Below are 12,079 nucleotides of genomic sequence, written 5' to 3' on the forward strand. Positions count from 1 at the left end.
GCAGGGAACAGAAGGGGAAGGGTTTATACTGAATGTCACAACAGAGGGTCCAGCTATAGCTAGGGAACCCCTACAAGGGCAGCACAGGACTTCAAGGCATAGCAGAAAGGATCTTCCCCCTGCACCAGCCACCTTTCCCACAGGTTGAGCCTTTGGGCTCTGGCAGCCAGCAGAATTTAGGCTGGGGCTGGAATCAAGGAGCAAGCTGGAAGTTGGAGAGACAGACTGGAGACTAGGACTGGATATAAAGGCAAGGTAGGGCTGGATATTGAGGCAAGGCAGGGCTGGAGACAAGGGATGGGCACATGTGGAACTAGGCTGGACAGGCTGGGAAGACTAGGACAAGGCAAGAAACTGGCAATACAGGGAGCGGACACCAGGGACATAACTAGGTAGGATAGGATCAGACCAGATAAGGACAACAAAAACAAGGACAAGACAAGACAGAACAGAACAAACAACACAGAGGCCCACAGGCCACTAAGCAGAAGGCCTGGAGGCCGCAGGCTAGGCAAGGCAGAGCTGAAAGGCCAGAGGCCACAAAGCAAATCAAGGTAGAACAAGGCCAAGCAGGGAGCCTAGTAGACTTGATGACAAGGCATCAGGTATTGCAAGAGGCAAGGCTAAATAGGCCAAGCCCTGTTGAGTCATGAGACCATGGAAACTATGGCTGCCTTCTCTGGTGGCAGGGAGGCTGCATAGAACAAAGCAAGCTGGATCCTAACAATAAAGCAGACACTGCAAAGCAAACAACAGACTTAAAAATGGTTTGAATTAGCACAAGTGAGAAACTTTTGAGCAATCAAGGTTTCAACTGTGGCCTTGATGAATGACACTACTGCTCACAACTTTTAGACTTGTGATAATTCGTCCTCTTTTTGTGTCCATTATCGAGGGCTTAATTTCTAACTGAAAAACCTAGAACAGCATCCTGTCACCTTTTTTCTGGGACCTGAGAAAGCAGAGCAGAGCTGGCAATGTATGTCAATTCTGGCTCCTCTGAGGAAACAAAACAGAGTCAGTAGTTGAATGAATTATTAATGGCCTCCCAGCTCTTGAAGGAAGCAGAGAAGAACAGGGAAGTTTTGGAACTGCTTACTCTGAATTAAGGGTAGCCATATGACTTTGATTTGGGTATGTGTGTGAGAGAGACACAGAGAGAGAGCAAGAGAGTCCTGACACTTGTCCCTGGTCCTGCACCTTTGACAGGTTACACTTGACCATGGCCCTACTCATCTCACCCACCTGCCACAGTTCCACTTCCTTTCTGACTACAAATTAAGCTCTGCCTTTTAATAATCTTGTGCAAGTGATATCCAAACATGTTTATAGTGTACTACTGGCTGGGTAGGAGATCATAATGACTGGAGACATTCAGGCTGAAGAACCAGGAGGGTCTCAATGACTTGGAGAAGAATTGGATGAAGTGGTATAATAACTGATAAAATAGATAAAACACATTTTAAATATACCAATTTATGCAAGTCCTACTTTATTTTCATGCATAAAATATGCATGCATATATTTTGAAAAGAGGAAAAGTATATGCTTTCAATGCATTATACTAACTTTGAATGCATTATATGCTTGCGTGTATTTTATAAATATTCGTGTATCTGATATGAGGTTATAAAATATTGTAAATTTACGCACAGCCATATACATGCATATATGCCACAGCATGCAGGTGCTTGAAAGTTATCCTCCTTACTCCTTGAATGATAAAGATATATTTGGCCTTTATATTTACAAAGCTCCCATTACTCACAAAATATCTATAAGCACAGACAGTGGTAATGCAGGCCATTTTCATGTTAACCTCCAAATATTCCCTACTCTGTTTTGGAAAGGCCATCTCAAAAGATGGGTGGATATTTAGATTCCAATTTTGGTCTGTACTGGGACTGTCAGGATGCTAGTTTGGACAAGTGCAATAGTTTTAGTGCAGAGGACATCCAATTACTAGGAACAGGAGAGATACCAATTTCTTTCAAATAGATTACAGAAAAGCTATCTGATGATACAGACTTTAAGTTAAGTACAACCTAAGCAAGATATGTACCACCAGCAAACAGAACAAAAGACATATCCCAGTAATAATCTATTTAATCCACAGCAATGAAAACTATAATTGCAGGTTCATACTAGCTATAATGATGCACTAATTTATTAGCAACAGGAGCACCCAGTCACGCTGATCAACCCTCTCCCTGGCACCAGCTGAGTTGGGGGCCCCCACCTCCAGCATCGATCACAAATAGACAGGAGTCAAGTTTTGATTTAACATAAGAATATGCCATACTGGGTCAGACCAAGGGTCCATCAAGCCCAGCATCCTGTTTCCAACAGTGGCCAATCCAGGCCATAAGAACCTGGCAAGTACCCAAAAACTAAGTCTATTCCATGTTACCGTTGCTAGTAATAGCAGTGGCTATTTTCTAAGTCAACTTAATTAATAGCAGGCAATGGACCTCTCCTCCAAGAACTTATCCAATCCTTTTTTAAACACAGCTATACTAACTGCACTAACCACATCCTCTGGCAACAAATTCCAGAGTTTAATTGTGCGTTGAGTAAAAAAGAACTTTCTCAGATTAGTTTTAATTGTGCCACACACTAACTTCATGGAGTGCCCCCTAGTCTTTCTAATATCCGAAAGAGTAAATAACCGATTCACATCTACCCATTCTAGACCTCTCATGATTTGAAACACCTCTATCATATCCCCCCCTCAGCTGTCTCTCCTCCAAGCTGAAAAGTCTTAAACTCTTTATTCTTTCCTCATAGGGGAGTTGTTCCATTCCCCTTATTTGGTAGCCCTTCTCTGTACCTTCTCCATCACAATTATATCTTTTTTGAGATGTGGCGACCAGAACTGTACACAGTATTCAAGGTGCGGTCTCACCATGGAGCGATACAGAGGCATTATGACATTTTCCGTTTTATTCACCATTCCCTTTCTAATAATTCCCAACATTCTGTTTGCTTTTTTGACTGCCACAGCACACTGAACCGACGATTTCAATGTGTTATCCACTATGACGCCTAGATCTCTTTCTTGAGTTGTAGCACCTAATATGGAACCTAACATTGTGTAAATATAGCATGGGTTATTTTTCCCTATATGCATCACCTTGCACTTATCCACATTAAATCTCATCTGCCATTTTGATGCCCAATTTTCCAGTCTCACAAGATCTTCCTGCAATTTATCACAATCTGCTTGTGATTTAACGACTCTGAACAATTTTGTATCATCTGCAAATTTGATTATCTCACTCGTCGTGTTTCTTTCCAGATCATTTATAAATATATTGAAAAGTAAGGGTCCCAATACGGATCCCTGAGGCACTCCACTGCCCACTCCCTTCCACTGAGAAAATTGTCCATTTAATCCTACTCTCTGTTTCCTGTCTTTTAGCCAGTTTGCAATTCACGAAAGGACATCACCACCTATCCCATGACTTTTTACTTTTCCTAGAAGCCTCTCATGAGGAACTTTGTCAAATGTATGTATGGCTTCAGTTTTTATTATAACAATAAATAATGCAACACAAGGCTAGGAGGTGAGCCTCCTAACTCAGCCCTCCCACCCCCGTATCCTTGGAGAGGATCAGCAGGCACTGATCACCAGGGTCATCGGGCAACGAACAGAGGGCAGCTCCTGCGGCCCCGTTACCAAGGCTTGCTGTGAATCGTAAGGCCTTGTATTGGTTATGTCTGGGCTTGAAAGATGTCATCTCGCCACCCTGAGCAGCCAGGACCCACCTCTCCCCCCACATGCTCTCACCCGAAGGGTCAGACAACTTCTGCGATAATTATTAAAAACAAACAAACAAACCCGGAAATGGCTACTTCTAACATTGAATATCTAACTCATGCTAGACCATAAATGAATGAGGAGGAATGGAAAATGTTCCCGCTGGCCAGGGAGATACAGATATGAAAGGGGAGAGCAATGGCTTACTCTCCCCTTTAACTCAGCAGCTGGACCCCCCCACCATAGGCAGCCGACCAATGAGGCGCCACACTAGACCGGCTGCCCGGTAACATCATCATGTCAGCTGTGAACTCCTCTCCTACACCGGAGCGGCTGACCAATGCAGGGACAAGTCGGACCAGCCACCTGTGATGTCAGACGCGCCACACAGCCCAACGGGATCCCTCCCGGAAGAAGGCTGCATGGGTGAGTCTCAAAGGAGGGTGTGTGTGTGGGGGGGGGGGGACAATGGAAGGGAGAGGTTTCCAGCCACTGGTCAGATGCAAGGGGGTAGAAGAAAGGGGGTGGGGCAGCAGCAGAGTTGCATGGCGCATATTGCCAGTGGAGCTTGAGCACAGGGCTTGGCTGGCAGCCACCTAATACAGATGTTAGAAGAAAAAAAAAAAAGCCCACACCTTTCGTCTAATGTTTTTTTTTTTGCTTGCATTATATTCACTGCAGGTTGTGGAATCTTGCATTGCACCAACATAAGACTTATCCAATGATTTTGATGAACCTGCACTTCAAAATTACAAAGATCCCTTTTTCAGATGCAAAAGAGATCTACATGAACTTAAAAGCTCAAGTATATCATCATGTCTGGAAAATTCTTATGCTGATCCTGTAAAAAAGTAATATAAACTCTAGATTACAGAATCACTAAATGAATCTGGCAGCAATGAAATTAAAATATATTATCTAAAAAACAATCTAAGATAGATTGGAATTTGTGAAATAATTTTAAAACAAGGGTACAAAATATTTTGGTGAAGTGCCAAGTTGAGAAACATAATCCTACCAATTACAGCAACTGGATCATCAACATTTTCTGCATATACTTCATCTCTAAGAATAAATTTAAAAAATGATGATCCACTCTTCTTTTATTATCAAAATGCTTGTAACACCCCAGCAGGTATTGAAAATGTGTATTTAACATTGTTTTGCTTTAAACCTTAGCTGTCACAGGTGGATTTGGTCGTGTTGACTGAGCAATGGGTTTGGTCAGTATGTCAGGTTCAGTAACTGGGATAATCAGTGGGTCCTGTATGTGCATATTATGCATTTTTCATATTGTGCTATGTATTTCTTATCATTACTGTAATTTAATTGGGAGGGCATTTTATTTTATAGTTGTGTGATATGCTCCATCCCTTTCCTAGTGAAAGCTGAATTTGGGATTATCCAATAAATACAATATGTATTTGATCTCATATAATGTAAACTGCTTTGGATCCCCTTGTGGTGGAAGAATAACAGTATATAAGAAACAATAGAATGGAATGGAACAGATAAAAAGCAATGATTTGAAAAAAGCTATTTTCTAAATTTAAATCTCATTTAAAAAACAAAATGCAATACTTATTTAAGACTTTCTTTGATTTAGCTCCATGGTTCTCATGCCCTGCAGAGAACCTTGGTTGAATATTCAAGTCAGGTCTTCCATTCCCTTAAGCCAGTCAGGACTATGGATGTTGTACAGTTAGTCATTGTTTAACAGCAACATCTAGTGGCCAGATATAGGGGCCATGATTGCAAGGTTCTAGAAAGCCCTTGGCGTGTGGCATTTGGCCAAGGATTGTCACTGCATTTGCTGGTCTAAGTGACTTGGGAGCTGGATCTCAAATAGGTGGTAAAATTCAGGTGTGAATAAAGACTCATGAAGCTATAGCTCAAAGGAAACCAGTTGTGACTGAGCTGAAAGCCTGCAGGAATAGGAAAAAACTGCCAAGCCAAATAAACAAACTTATTTAAATAGCATGCATTTAATACAAAATATGTTAAAACCCAAAGACATAAAAATATACTAAAACTTAAATAAAAAAAATACAGTGAATCCAAGAATTCTATGAAAATGATTATTACAAAACAAAACAACTAACTATAAGATTTCTTCCGATATGAAGAATTGGAAAAAAAATCTATCACATAGATTTTGAGTGTTAAATATTATGAATAGGTACAGATCATAGATTATAGTGAGGACTGGATTTACTAAGGTCCCCCCCCCCCCTCCCATTCTGTCTCTATGGGAAAAAAAGTTTGTTAAATCAGGCCCTGAATCTGATTCTGTGAAGGATTATGTTATTGGGCATAACACACTGGCAAAGTCACTGCAGGCACTGGAGTGGACTCACTTCTTATATAAGAAAATGTCATTATATATCTCAGGATAAAACTCAGTATCCATCTAGTAGGGATATGCATTCGTCATTCCATTCGTTTCAGCGGTATGCGCATATATCATAAACGGAGAGTAGGCACGCAAAACTGATGATATGTACGTATGAATGTGGCACCCACATACGAACATACCATTAGTTTTGCACGCCTACTCTCCATTATGTGGTGTGCATACTACCAAAATGAAAGAAACGAATGGACCAACAAATGCACATCCTTACTATCTAGTTGGTTTTACACTTCTGTGTTATAGCTTCTTTCCACTGAAGGTCTGCCTTGGCAGTATTCAAACAACTGTAACCTAGGCAGCCATGACCAGCTTGTCGTCAAATGGGGTGATGCAGTGCTAGCTCCCAAAGAACTGCACACAACAATCAAGATGAACAACATGCTGGTAAGAAAATCAGCTGCAGCTTTATTATAGGTAAACAGTGGTACAGAAAAATTCTAAGTACCCGAGTCATAACATGGAATCTATTTAATGTTTGAGTACTTGCCAGATACTTGTAACATGGATTTGCCACTGTTGGAAATAAGATGCAGGACTTGATGGACTCTCAGTATGATCCAGTAAGGCAACTTATGTTCTTATGAACTAACCAGGCATCATACAGCATGCAGTACGTGCAAAGCCCTGTCCTTCTGAAAGGTACTCCTCATGTGAATTCCCCGTCATCCCACCACACACAAAGCAAGGTGACTGCCCAGGCATATGGAGACGTCCTGTCTGCCACAATACCGGGGCCACCTGACCCTGACGGCAGACAGTCCCCATTGGGATAGGTGAGAGCATAAAGGCCATACAGTGCACTGCCTCCAATAGGAAACCCCTTCCCGACACGGGCACCCCTGCTGTGATAAAGATAGGGAAGTACAAAGTATTACAACCATCTACTTAACAATGCGTACTGGCTACGATGTCACAGAACCTTTCCTCCTGGGTAGGTTGAATGCAGCAAGACTGGCAACATGCGAAGCAGGAGCAAAAGAGATGGATCACCCGTGCCGTCCTGAGGTTAACCTCCTCATGCCACCGGCCACACCCCCAGCTGACTCAAATTGCCCAATGGGAAGCCTAGGAATATCCCCGGCCCACCCCTTGCCCCATCAGTATCTCCTTCCAGCTGGCCACCTGACTTGCCCCTTTCCCAAAGCCCCATAATACTCTTTGCCTCCCCAGCCACCGTGAATGCCCCCTGGGACATCGCCACCATGTCGTCACCTCAAGTCAACAACGCCATGGCAACTATGTGACCAGCATGTGCCAGCATGGCCGCTATGCCATCAATGTAGCACAGACCCATCTCATCGTGAATCAGCTAAGGACTCTCCAAAGCCCCCGCAACTTAGGTGAGCTGGGCCTTGCATCTCCCCTTCTCCTCAACTCTGGGCATGGCTCCAGGTTACTAGCAGCATCCGCTCACTGGTCCAGCACCTTATCTATATATATTTATGATTCCGGTCTACAGCTCATAGGAAAACATTTGTTTGCACAGAAACTTTTAACCCTGGTTTTGAGATGGCTTAGAGCTTCAAGACAACAATTTTGTTCAGCCTCCTTAAATGTAGATACATGATTTGTTTAACAAAAATGATTTTAAATGCTATAATGCTTGCAATCAAAATCCAGATAGGACTGTACAGCAGCAAAAGTTAATGATATATTGTTTACTAAAAAATAGCTACTTTTTATTGGAAGATACTTTTCTAGTAAATATATCATTAACTGTATATAAATGCAACCTAGCTACTGACATACACTCACAAATCACAAACACATAGACTACTGTAACTCTCTATTCCATGGTATTGCGCAATACAACCTAAGATGTCTTCAGCTTTTGCAGAGCATGGCAGATAGATTTTTGACAGGAGCCAAATCCACTGACCATCTTACATTAATTTTCTGTTACCTACACTGACTGCCAGTTGAGAGCAGGATAAAATTTTAAACACTTGGGTTTTATCTTTATATGTACAAATCATCTGACCTCTGAATATCTTTCCCAATTTCTGCTCTCCTAAACCCTCATATGGGAACTTTGATCCTTTCAAAAGGCTCTTCTATCCTCCACTGGCTTCAGCTAGACCACAATGCATAAGACATCACACATTCAGTTTCTCTGCCTCAAATATGGAACAAGAAACTGCTAGTACTTCATCTAGAAACTTGTTACCTCATGTTTCAGAAAAAAAATCAAATCTTGGCCGTTTAGTCAGGCCTTGCCATAGACTACACAGCAGAGACTCATCCTCTATTAGTGGCCATCAGAAAACTCCCTGACTGCAAATTCTACAAGGTTCACCAACTTCTGGGATACATCTATCCAACTGATATTTAACTTACCTCTTAACTAAATATATACAATTTATACCCAATACCCCTACCTAATCTTCCCCCACAACTGTGTCAGGTGTGTACTTACCTTCTCTTTCCAACTCAAATATTTCCCATCTCCACCCCCTCCCTCCCCACCACAGTCTATCACCCTTCCCTGTTTATAGTCACTTAGGCCACGAATGAAGCTCTCCACATGACATAATTAGAAATGAAGATCCATTTTGGATGGATATGGCCGCAGCATAGGTGAAAATTACATAACCGTTTCAAAAATTAAACACAATCTCTAACCAATTGCATAACCAATTCAACCATTAGTCCCTAGGGTGACTGAGTTGCAGTTCATACATATTTAGTGCATATCGTGCAAAATAGAATATTCTGCCACTGGGGAACGCTGGGCCTTCAAAGCCTCGCCTCTCCAATGATCCTGAATACAATATTCTGCCGTTGGAGTTGCAGAGCCATTGAAACCTCACCCCTCCACCGATCCTGAAATTCTATTCTTGATTACCAGCAGAAAATCTCTGTGGTGCAATGATGCCCTGGACCATAGCAAGAGTAGGGATCACTTATTCAAGCTGCAGCATAGCTTTTGAGTGGTCAGCAGGCCAATCCCAGCCATCAAAGCCAAAGATTTGACAGCCAACTCATCTACACTCTCATTCACACGTTACATGGTGGCAGGTATACCCATTTGTTATACTCTTCCTGACCTGGTTTCAACATAGCACTTACTGTGCACCCTTAGGTCATGGTCAACCCTGCTTCTAGCCCATGGTATTGATACTTCACGTGCCACGGGCTCCCCACCAGCCCAGCTGCGGCCATATCCCAATACCTAAATGCTGCCTGTAACTGTAAAGACCATTGATGTTCTTGTTCAACAACTTGGTAAGTCCTGATAATGCTGTAAACATACTGCTGCTGTGATAACACAGCCTCTTTAAAACCAAAGGAGGATGCTGCAGATTGGCACCAACATATGTGACTGCCTCCACTCAGGGATGGTAATACATGCTGTATATTGCTACATGCCTGTCAAGGCTTCTATCCCAAAACTCACGGGGTTTATTATTAAGCAGGAATGTGCTGCATGCTACAATATCCGGAGAGCAGTAGATGAATAGCATGTGGCACTTAAAGGACTGAAATGAACTCATGCAGAACTACATGCACTGTGATGACCACAAAGAAAACAGATGGTAGCACCGTGATCGTAGTGTAAATCTTAAGATGAGAATGCATAGCCCATGTGAGATGCAAGATTAGAACTTCTGAATAGTAAATTATGAGTCCATCCTTGAGTGCATAGTTACCAGAGCCACAGGAGAAAAAGCTCCAATACTCCTGGCAAAGGACCTGAAATGTATGGTGGAAGGCCAGATTCTGTGATGATAATGCAATAGCCCATATGAGATGCAAAATAAAACTCCTGAAAAGAAAAGCAATTGAAACATAGACTAAGTGCTTGCACCAACCGCAAATGACAACCTTTGATATCCCCAAAAGAGGACCTGGAATGTATGATAGAAGACCTGAGGTATGGTGATATGGTTGACATGTTCCTGCATTGCTCCAGTAAGGATCAGTAAGGCTTCCCCATCCACCCCAAAATACTAAGCAGGAACCTAGATTAACCATACCTAAAATTGCCCATAGAAATTAATACAGGTGAGAGTCATACTCAAGACTGGCATCCCAAGATAGCTAGTTATACCAAAGTATGAGCAATATAGGGTTGGGCAAACAGGTAAAACATTGCTACAGGGTATCAACAACCACCGAATATCACTTCTGCCACCCATCAGTGGTGAGTACCCAAACAGAAGACCACTGAAGAGGGCAGAACCATTTGGGCCAAATAAACAACAAAAGTAATTCTCTCCACCAGCCTGGTCTATGGTACCCAAATTGACAAAAAAAAAAAAATTGGTAAGGAGAAGCAAGATGCCCCCACTAAATTACATGATTTGCAAGAATATTGGCAGCTGCAATTCAGTGCCAAGAAGTGCAGAGTCATGCACCAGAAGTGCAGAAATCCAAAAGAACTATATGTAACTGCAACTGTAGTTGTAACTGCAACGTTTTTCATTCCGCACCTGTTAATGTTCTTATTGTATCTTCTTTTTACACCCCTTTGTTAATTGTAAACAGGCATGATGTGATTCCTATCGCGAATGCTGGTATAGAAAAACACAAAATAAATAAATAAATGTAATGGAGGGTGAAAGTCTGGCATGCATAGACTAGGAGAGGGACCTTCAGGTGATTGTGTCTAGCAATTTGAAGGTTGCAAAGCATTCTGACAAGGTGGAAGCTAAAGCCAGAAAGATACTGGGCTATATAGAGAGAAGTATAACTAGCAGGAAAAGGGAAGTGATAATGCCCTTGCACAGATCCTAGGTGAGGCCTCACCTGGAGTGTTGTGTTCAGTTCTGGAGACCGTATCTCAAAAAGGATAGAGACAGGATGGAAACTGCCAGAGGAAGGAGACCAAAATGGTGTGGGTCTGTTTCAGAAAACCTATGAGGAGAGGCTGAAGGATCTAAATATATATACCCTGGAAGAGAGGAGGTGCAGGGGAGATTTGATAAAGACCTTCAGATTCCTTACAGGTATCAATGATGCACAAACTTCAAACCTTTTCTGCTAGAAAGGAAAGAGTAGATCTAGGGGTCATGAAATAAAACTCCAGGGAGGATGACTAAGAACCAATATCAGCAAATATTTCTTCACCAAGAAGATGGTGGATGCCTGGAATGCCCTCCCATAAGAGGTGGTGAAGAGAACAGTTAATGAATTCAAAAGAATGGGACAAACACTGGTGATCCTTAAAGAAAGGGATGATATAACATTTCTGCATGAGGTAACCTGCACAAAGTGGCAGTTACTATCCTTAACAGAAAGCATAGAGGTAACCTGCACAGAGCAGCAGTTATTACCCTTAACAGAAAGCATGGGGGTAACCTACACGGAGTAGCAGTTACTACCCTTACAGAATACACGGGGGTAATCTGGAAGAAGAGGCAGCTACTATCATAAGCAAATTGCTGGGTAGACTAGATGGACCATTTGGTCTTTTTCTGCCATCATTGCTATGTTACTATATCCCAAATTGCACAACACTGAGATGGAGACCTGGTAGTTAGAAAATAACTATCATGTATGGCAAGGTTGCAAGAGCTGTGAAATCTCACAGAGAACTTATACCCACATCTGTGCACTCATGGTAATTACACGACCACAATAAAGCATACCTACATACACTAGGGACTAGACCAGGGATGCACATATTTCACACTTGCATTCACTTGCCAGAATGAGGAGATTAAACACAATATGGCACCAATCCTGAGCCAGCTATGACGACTCCTAGATGAGCACTGAACGAACTGTTGTGCCTGAAAAAACAACCGGTCATTAGCTGAGGCAACAGTTCGTGGAAGAGAAACTGGTGAAAGAGCTACAACCGCTAGATGTCGTCACAGAATACACCCAATAAGGATGTATTTTATGTACCAGTTTGACCAGGCAAAATGCTTTCGGCAAACACCTGACCAGGTAGCATTTCA

At 42.2% G+C, this 12,079-nt stretch overlaps 2 protein-coding genes across 8 annotated transcripts in view; one reads left to right on the forward strand and one right to left on the reverse strand.

The window, feature by feature from the left end:
- DOCK1 (dedicator of cytokinesis 1) overlaps positions 1-12,079 on the reverse strand; it is a 1,428,876-nt gene that overhangs the window by 757,137 nt on the left and 659,660 nt on the right. The gene's annotated exons all lie outside the window — the stretch shown is intronic.
- The window catches only part of INSYN2A (inhibitory synaptic factor 2A), a 127,097-nt gene that overhangs the window by 65,984 nt on the left and 49,034 nt on the right, over positions 1-12,079 (forward strand). The gene's annotated exons all lie outside the window — the stretch shown is intronic.

This window comes from Rhinatrema bivittatum, chromosome 7 (genome assembly GCF_901001135.1).
Source record: "Rhinatrema bivittatum chromosome 7, aRhiBiv1.1, whole genome shotgun sequence".
Lineage (NCBI taxonomy): Eukaryota > Metazoa > Chordata > Amphibia > Gymnophiona > Rhinatrematidae > Rhinatrema > Rhinatrema bivittatum.